The sequence below is a fragment of the Podarcis melisellensis genome (genome assembly GCF_964234715.1).
Source record: "Podarcis melisellensis genome assembly, chromosome: 14".
Classification (NCBI taxonomy): Eukaryota; Metazoa; Chordata; class Lepidosauria; order Squamata; family Lacertidae; genus Podarcis; species Podarcis melisellensis.
Genome location: NC_138546.1, coordinates 39027396 through 39035250, shown reverse-complemented (window position 1 = coordinate 39035250; position 7855 = coordinate 39027396).

The window sequence follows — 7855 nt, the reverse complement described above, 5'->3', positions numbered from 1 at the left end:
GAATTATCCACAACCAGAAGGACTCTGGGTTTTTTTGGAAATGTGCTTTTAAACATCTATATACTTTACTCTCACTGAAATCAATGGGGTTTGGAAGTAAATCTTGCCTTATATTAATTCTAGTTCTTACAAGATGCGTCGATTGGCATTCTGCACTGACTGTAAAACTTGCTAGACCATCACCAAGAAACCACAGTTGTGCTCCATGCTGCTTCTCACGAAATGTTTAACAAAACTGTTAATCATTTCTCATGAGAAGCAAGGACATTACCCTACGCAAACGGAAAATGTGCTGTTCTTTGTAGAGCACAAAAAAGTCACATTGTACATAACCAGCAGCTTTATCTTTCAACCACAAAAACTAGAACAGCAAAATGCTTGCATTGGTCATTTGGTCATTAGCAGAAGTGCAAATTTTACAATGCTTTTAAGAAGATTGGACAAAGCAATACTCTGCAGTGAAAAAGTGCTGACATAACAGTATAAAATCCTCGCCGTAGATACCTTTTAAATTGCTCACAGCGTGATTAACAGCAGTCGTTCTGGCTTGCATCTGGATTCTTTGTTTTGCTAAACGCTGTGGCTTCCTGGGCTTAGCAAAGTGTTACCACCTTCTTATGGGCAGACATTCTGCACCTTCAAGAGCTATATGTTAGGCAGAAAATCAACAGGTGATGTCTGTTTCTATCTTGCCTTTCCTGCAGAACTCAAAACAGTAAACAAGCTCTCCCATCTTGGCATTGAGCAAATCTGCTTATATATTCAAACAAGTTTGTTGTTTCCCTTCCCTTTTTCAGCCCATCCTTATGCTAAAGGGAAAAAGGGATCCTGTATCTTTTAAAGCTGTGCAAAAGATTATGAACAGATTTAGGTAGGTGGAGAAAAGCTGCAGCTGCAGCTAGTTTAAAATCTAGGAGCCAGATTAATAGCTAGGGTCAGAGCATCACCTTATAGCACACCTGTTCTGGCCCAACTGCTCTGACAGCTTATACATTTCTGAGCACAATTCAATCAGTTCTGGTTTTAATTCACAAAGACTTATGTGTGAGTGTCAGGAGGTGGTTGGAGGATGGATGGCAGCTAACAGATTGAGGTTGAATCCTGAAACGACAGAAGTACTGTTTTGGGGGGACTGGGTGAGCGAGTGTGGGGGCATCCCTGGTCCTGAATGGGGTAACTGTGCCCCTGAAGGACCAGGTGCGCAGCCTGGGAGCCATTTTGTACTCACAGCTGTCCATGGAGGCACAGGTCAATTCTGTGTCCAGGGCAGCTGTCTACCAGATCCATCTGGTACGCAGGCTGAGACCCTACCTGCCCGCAGACTGTCTCGCCAGAGTGGTGCATGCTCTAGTTAAATCTCCCACTTGAACTACTGCAATGCTCTCTACTTGGGGCTACCTTTGAAGGTGACCCGGAAACTACAACAAATCCAGAATGTGGCAGCCAGACTGGTGACTGGGAGCGGCTGCCAAGACCATATAACACTCTTACCCAAGGCGGTTTAGTTGAGTAATCACATCTAATTCAATGAGCATTGCTCCTGTGAGAAGGAGTAAAAAGGTGTGCCTCGAACTCAGTTGTAAATTCCAGAGTTGGGCTGTTGTAAATTCCAGCGTGGGTTCGGCTGCAGGGGAGCCAGGTCAACAAGATAAGGAAGTAGAAAGAGTCTCTAAATAAGGTTAGGTTTAGAGAGTGTAGAATGGATGATGTATTAGTACCATGTCTTTGATGATTAGACAGATTGTAAGCCAAGCTTCGAATGAAGGGCGGCAGCAATAGGGATAAATACACTTGCCCGTCCATTGTTCGGGGCTCTTCGTACCACCCTGGGACGGGGAGCCCGCCTTTGCAAACGCGTTATAATAAAAGGGAAGTAATAGACCTTATCTCGGTGTCTCCTTGTCTCATTGTAAGTCCACGTAAGTAACTTCTCACAATTTTTGGCGCCCAACGACGTGGGGCTCTCGACGACCTGCTCGGCGGGGGCTGGGGAACGGATCAGCCGGCACTCCGATTTTCGGAGAGATCTGTTGCTCAGGGCCCGCGGTGACAGGTTCCGGGAGCTGGAAGGACGGAGAACCGACTTAAGATATTCTGAAAGACTGGTGGTCTGGGACCGCCGCAGTCGGGGACTGCCTCGCCCTGCAGGGACGCCTGCCAGTTTACCAGCCACCGAGAAGGAGGCACTAGACTGAAGGGGGTGAGTATCTTGGTAATATATCCCTGGGAAGGGGAATATTGGGTGTTGTTGGTGTGTGGTCTCTGTATGAAAGAGAGGTTCCAAACGGACGCGTGAGTGTGGACCGGGGGGCCTGGGACCCCGGCGGGAGGATTAGCTTGCGGTTCCGTTCTCCCGCGAGGGAAACGGCCAGGCGATTCCGCGTGATTGTGTGAGTGAACGAAAAAGAGACATAATAGAGTATGGGAAAGAGTCAGAGTACATGTAAAAGGGGCCCCAGTAATGGGACCAAAGACCCCATAGATCCAAATAGTCCTTTGGGACAGGTTTTGTTGGCTTGGGATGATAAGGCAATTAGACCCAGATAGAGTAAAAGGGATCATGGAACTACGACCACCTAAAGATAAAACTGATGTAAGAAGAATGTTAGGATTATTGGGATATTGCAGATTGTGGATAGATCAGTATTCAAAGTTGACTCAGTTTTTGAATAGGAAACTGACAGGAAAACAAGAGGAGGTGCAATGGGACGAGGAAGATAAGGCCAGGTGGGAAGAAATTAAGAAAACTTTAATAACTAGTCCGGCTCTGGCCCTGCCAAATCTACAGCAGCCGTTCCACTTGTATGTGACAGCGGCTGCTCAGACGGCAGTAGGAGTCCTGGCTCAGAAAAGAGGGGGGCGATATCAGCCAGTAGCTTATCTAAGCGCAACCTTAGAACCAGTGGTTAGAGGATGGCCGGCGTGCATTCAAGCGGTGGCTGCAGCGGCCGAATTAGTATTGGAAAGCAGGAAATTGACCTTTGGGGGAGCACTGATAGTGCACAGCCCTCATCAGATAGGCGCAGTACTGACAGGTGCTGCACCCACCTGGATGACGGACAGGCGCCTAGTGCAATATGAAGGGATACTCAGAACTGGAAATGATATAACCATAGGGACAGATAGAAATTTGAATCCAGCGGAATTCCTAAGAGGGGAGCGGCAAGAATGGGAACTAGAGGAGCATGATTGCCTTAAAGATATAGAATTAATGGCCAAAGTTAGGGAAGATCTAAGCGAGGTACCTCTAACGGAAGGGGAAAGATGGTTCGTAGATGGATCTAGTTATGTGAGGGAAGGAAAAAGAAGGTCGGGATACGCAGTGGTCAAGGAAGGCGGGGAGACGATAGAGAGTGGGGCCCTCCCTAGCACGAGGTCAGCCCAGAAATGTGAAGTAATGGCGCTAACCCGAGCCCTGGAATTGGCAACCGGGTTAGATGTGACAATCTGGACTGACTCAAGATATGCATGGGGAGTGGTGCATACTTTCGGTCGGACCTGGAGAGAAAGGGGCTTCATAAAGGCGGATGGGAAACAAATTGAACACGTTGCTTTACTCGAGCGGCTACTAGAATCCCTGATGGGACCTCGGAAGATAGGCATTGTGCACATCCTCGCCCACACCAAAGGATACAGTTCGGAGGAACAGGGAAATGCATGGGCTGATCTCCGAGCGCGAGAAGCGGCGGAGGGGGAACCAAGGAAGGAAATATTTAAACAATGTGTCCTGCAAGTACCTGTGATTGACCCGCAGGATGTAAAAGATTTAGTGTTCACTCAAAAGGAGAAAGAATAGATGGAAAAGGAGGGATGGGAAAGAAAAGGAGAAAGTTGGGAGACTCCGGAAAAGCAAATGGTCCTTCCAAAATCAACTATGTTAAATATATTGGAGAAAATACATGAAGGAAGTCATTTAGGCACGGAGGGAATGGTGAATTTGGTGAAGTCAGTGTATTGGAGTAGAGACATGTGGCCGATGGCGCACGCCATCGCATGGAAGTGTCTGATATGTCAAAAGGTTAACAAAGCCCGGGCAAGGAAAACTGAAAGGGGTGGGCGGCCTCTAGCGGTATGGCCCTTCCAGAGAGTACAAGTAGATTTTACCGAACTGCCAGAAAGGGGGGGGCAGAAGTATTTGTTGATATTTAAAGATCATTTGACAGGTTGGATTGAGGCCTTCCCTAGCCGTAGGGCCACAGCTCAGGTGGTTAGCAAAGCCATTCTGGAACACATTCTTCCTCGGTATGGAATAATAGAAGTCATAGACTCTGATAGGGGAACTCATTTCACCAAAAAAGCAATGCAGGAGGTACTGTGGGGATTATGTGGAGTTTCCACACGTCCTGGCACCCTGAGAGCAGCGGAAAGGTGGAACGGGCGAATGGGGAAATAAAAAAACATTTGACTAAGTTATATCTTGAAAATGGGCTGCCTTGGACGAAAAATCTCCCTTTGGCACTATTAAGGATGAGGGTAGCTCCCCGAAAAGACACTGGTCTGTCCCCTTTTGAGATGATGATGGGTCACCCATATTTGGTAGTATTAGGAAACCCTCAAATCGAGTTCAGGGATCAGTTTATCAGGAAATATTTGCAGTCACTGTCCCAGTCTCTGTTATCTTTCCACAGACAAGGCATACTAGCACAGCGGCCCCCGCTCCTGGAGCAACAGCACACCTTTCAGCCCGGAGACCTGGTCCTGATAAAGGCTTGGCGGACGGAGAAACTCAGCCCGAGTTGGGAAGGCCCATACCAGGTCCTGCTCACAACCGAATCAGCAGTACGGACCAGAGAGCATGGATGGACCCATTACCACCGGGTGAAAAGAGCTCCACCTGAAAATTGGACAGCAGTGACTAGTCCAAATAATCCGCTGAAAGTTACGCTTACCAAATCAGGAACCGGGATCCAGAAGAGCGCACCTAGACTGTGATGTGTTTGTTTTGTACCTGTGTGTGTTTTTTTTTCGAGTGCTGTTGCTGTCAACATTGCGAAGGGTGTGTGCAGTGTGTGCATTGTACTGAAAGGTGCAGCATCATCTTTATAGAGGACGTTATACTCCAATATTGTGAAGTGAAATTAGGAGGGGAGGTAACGTGCCAATTAGCAGAAACCCCAACGGTGAGGCAAGCTTTAATCTATTTGAACCCCACACATGAAAGGTAACTGGCAAGTATTAGGAATAGTATTAATAGGATGGGCCACTTCATGGGCAACCCAATCGGAACCCCAGTGCACCGAGTGCATCCAGACAACCCGAACAGGCAATAAAATCACACAGACCCTAATGTATTATAATATAGCGCCAGAATGTGTTCAACAGTTAGATCCTTGTGTTCACAACCAAACTCAATATTATAGATGTAGGGTAAAAGGAAACAAGATGGAATGCTATGAACCCCTGGCGGTGGGACCCATAACTTCCAGTATATATGTTTACGGATATAAGGGCGGAACCGCTAATCAAGCTGGTGAGGGGAGAAGTATGTTTTCCTTGGCCCAAAACCGACAGGGTTATATAGCACATAATACAACAAGGGGAGAGGGCAGGATTATGGTCTGTTTTGATGCTTGTATCGCAATAGATAAAGGACAGGGCCCAAATGGAGGGGCAGGGGTCTGGTGTGGAAATCGTGGATGGGAACAATCATATTTACAGGAAAGAAAGTACCTTTTCCAGAGAATAAAAGGAAGCAACGTGGGGGCTGGGGCCGGGGTATATAATTATTGGTACTCAGAGGGAGTTAATAAACAGCCCACCTATAGAGGCCCTGAGGGAATAAATCTCACTAGGGGAGCTGCCTCCACCGACTGCTCCACAGGAAAATGCAACCCAGTATGTCTATGGGCGAGCGAGAGACCTTCTACTTCGCCTAAATTTGTGCACATAGGTATAGGCATTGATGGGACTGGAAAAGATCCTTATGGATATCTCATCATACAAATACACACAACTAAGGTAACAAGACAACCCATATCAGTATTCGAAGATTTTGAGGAAGAAGTACAGCATTTAAATACCCTTCCCCTACCCCCTAAAGCCCATAATATGTTCCTGAGTTTAGCTGAGACTATAGCCAAGGAATTAACGGTGAAAAATTGTTTTGTATGTGGAGGAACAAATGGGGGATCAGTGGCCATGGGTGGCTCATGAAGTAAACTATACGGAGGTATATAAAACACAAAACAATTACACTTATAAGCATTTGGGTAACGAGGTATGGCAAATCTCTAATCACCTAGTTGGGACAGAATGCTTCACCAGGAACACCAGCCGAATAAATGGAACGCATGTGGGGACACTCCCTTGTATAGGACAATGGGAGGACAAACAGTGGTGGAGTCAAGGGAATAATAATAAAACTTGGCCCTCTCCCCTCGGAAGTATTACCAATATGAGCTTTCTCCTAGACCCGGAGAACAGAATGCTAGAATGGACAACCCCCGATGGGTTTTACTGGGCTTGTGAGAGCTATGCTTACAATAGGTTACCTTTAAATTGGGTCGGCTCATGTGTATTGGCAACCTTAAGGATATGTTTGGTTCATGGTTCCCTAAATTACCTGGTCTGCAGGCCATAGTGGCCCTAATTGGGTTAATTGCGGCAGGATGCGTACTACTTCCATGCGTTCTGCCAATCTTTGTTAGAACCATCAATAATTCTTTGTCCCTCCTAGCGGAACGGAAGGTATCCACTTATTTCATGAAGATGCAATATGCCTCAGTACCCACATCCGATGAGGAAGCAGAAATAACAGCCCAAGAATTATTATGTGAGTTCGAGACAAGATACAAAAAGAGGGGGGATTGTGAGAAGGAGTAAAAAGGTGTGCCTCGAACTCAGTTGTAAATTCCAGAGTTGGGCTGTTGTAAATTCCAGCGTGGGTTCGGCTGCAGGGGAGCCAGGTCAACAAGATAAGGAAGTAGAAAGAGTCTCTAAATAAGGTTAGGTTTAGAGAGTGTAGAATGGATGATGTATTAGTACCATGTCTTTGATGATTAGACAGATTGTAAGCCAAGCTTCGAATGAAGGGCGGCAGCAATAGGGATAAATACACTTGCCCGTCCATTGTTCGGGGCTCTTCGTACCACCCTGGGACGGGGAGCCCGCCTTTGCAAACGCGTTATAATAAAAGGGAAGTAATAGACCTTATCTCGGTGTCTCCTTGTCTCATTGTAAGTCCACGTAAGTAACTTCTCACACTCCCTAGTAGAACAAAGCAACTGGGAAGTTAAGTCCTACTGCACTAAGTGGAACCAATTTCCAAGTAAACATGCACAGGATTTGGCTGCTAACCTTGTAAATTTAAGAGCAGCAAAAGAAAAAAAATGTTTTAGAAATGTTTTAATTTGTTTTAATTAAGGTTTAACATTCCTGGTTTACTTCATTTTGATTTCTATTTTTGCTGAATTAACACTGACCTCCTCCACCCTCTGGACAATACATTCTTAAATTTCTGAAGGTTGTGAAACGGTCTGTTTTTAGCTGTTTGAAAGGTTGCACGTTTCACTTATTAACTTACTCAATTTCTGCATTCCATGGAGGAAAGGCAAGAAAATATTTGACAACTAATTCCCTTTTCACAATATACAGAAGTGTGGTAAACAGATTAATATGCAGATTAGTGTAATTGATTCCAATCCAAAACCATTCAATGTCAAATGTCAGAAGAGGATGGGGCTTTGTTTCAAGATATCATCATTCTTATTATTAACATTATTTAAAGCTTGCTCTTCATTAAACATTTTCAATCATAGAGCAAGGGATATGGGCACTTCTGTTTTTGTCAGGCTACTAACTCTTTCTGAAGAAATATGGGATTACCAGCTTTCGGAGCAATCACTGAAGCTGTGCC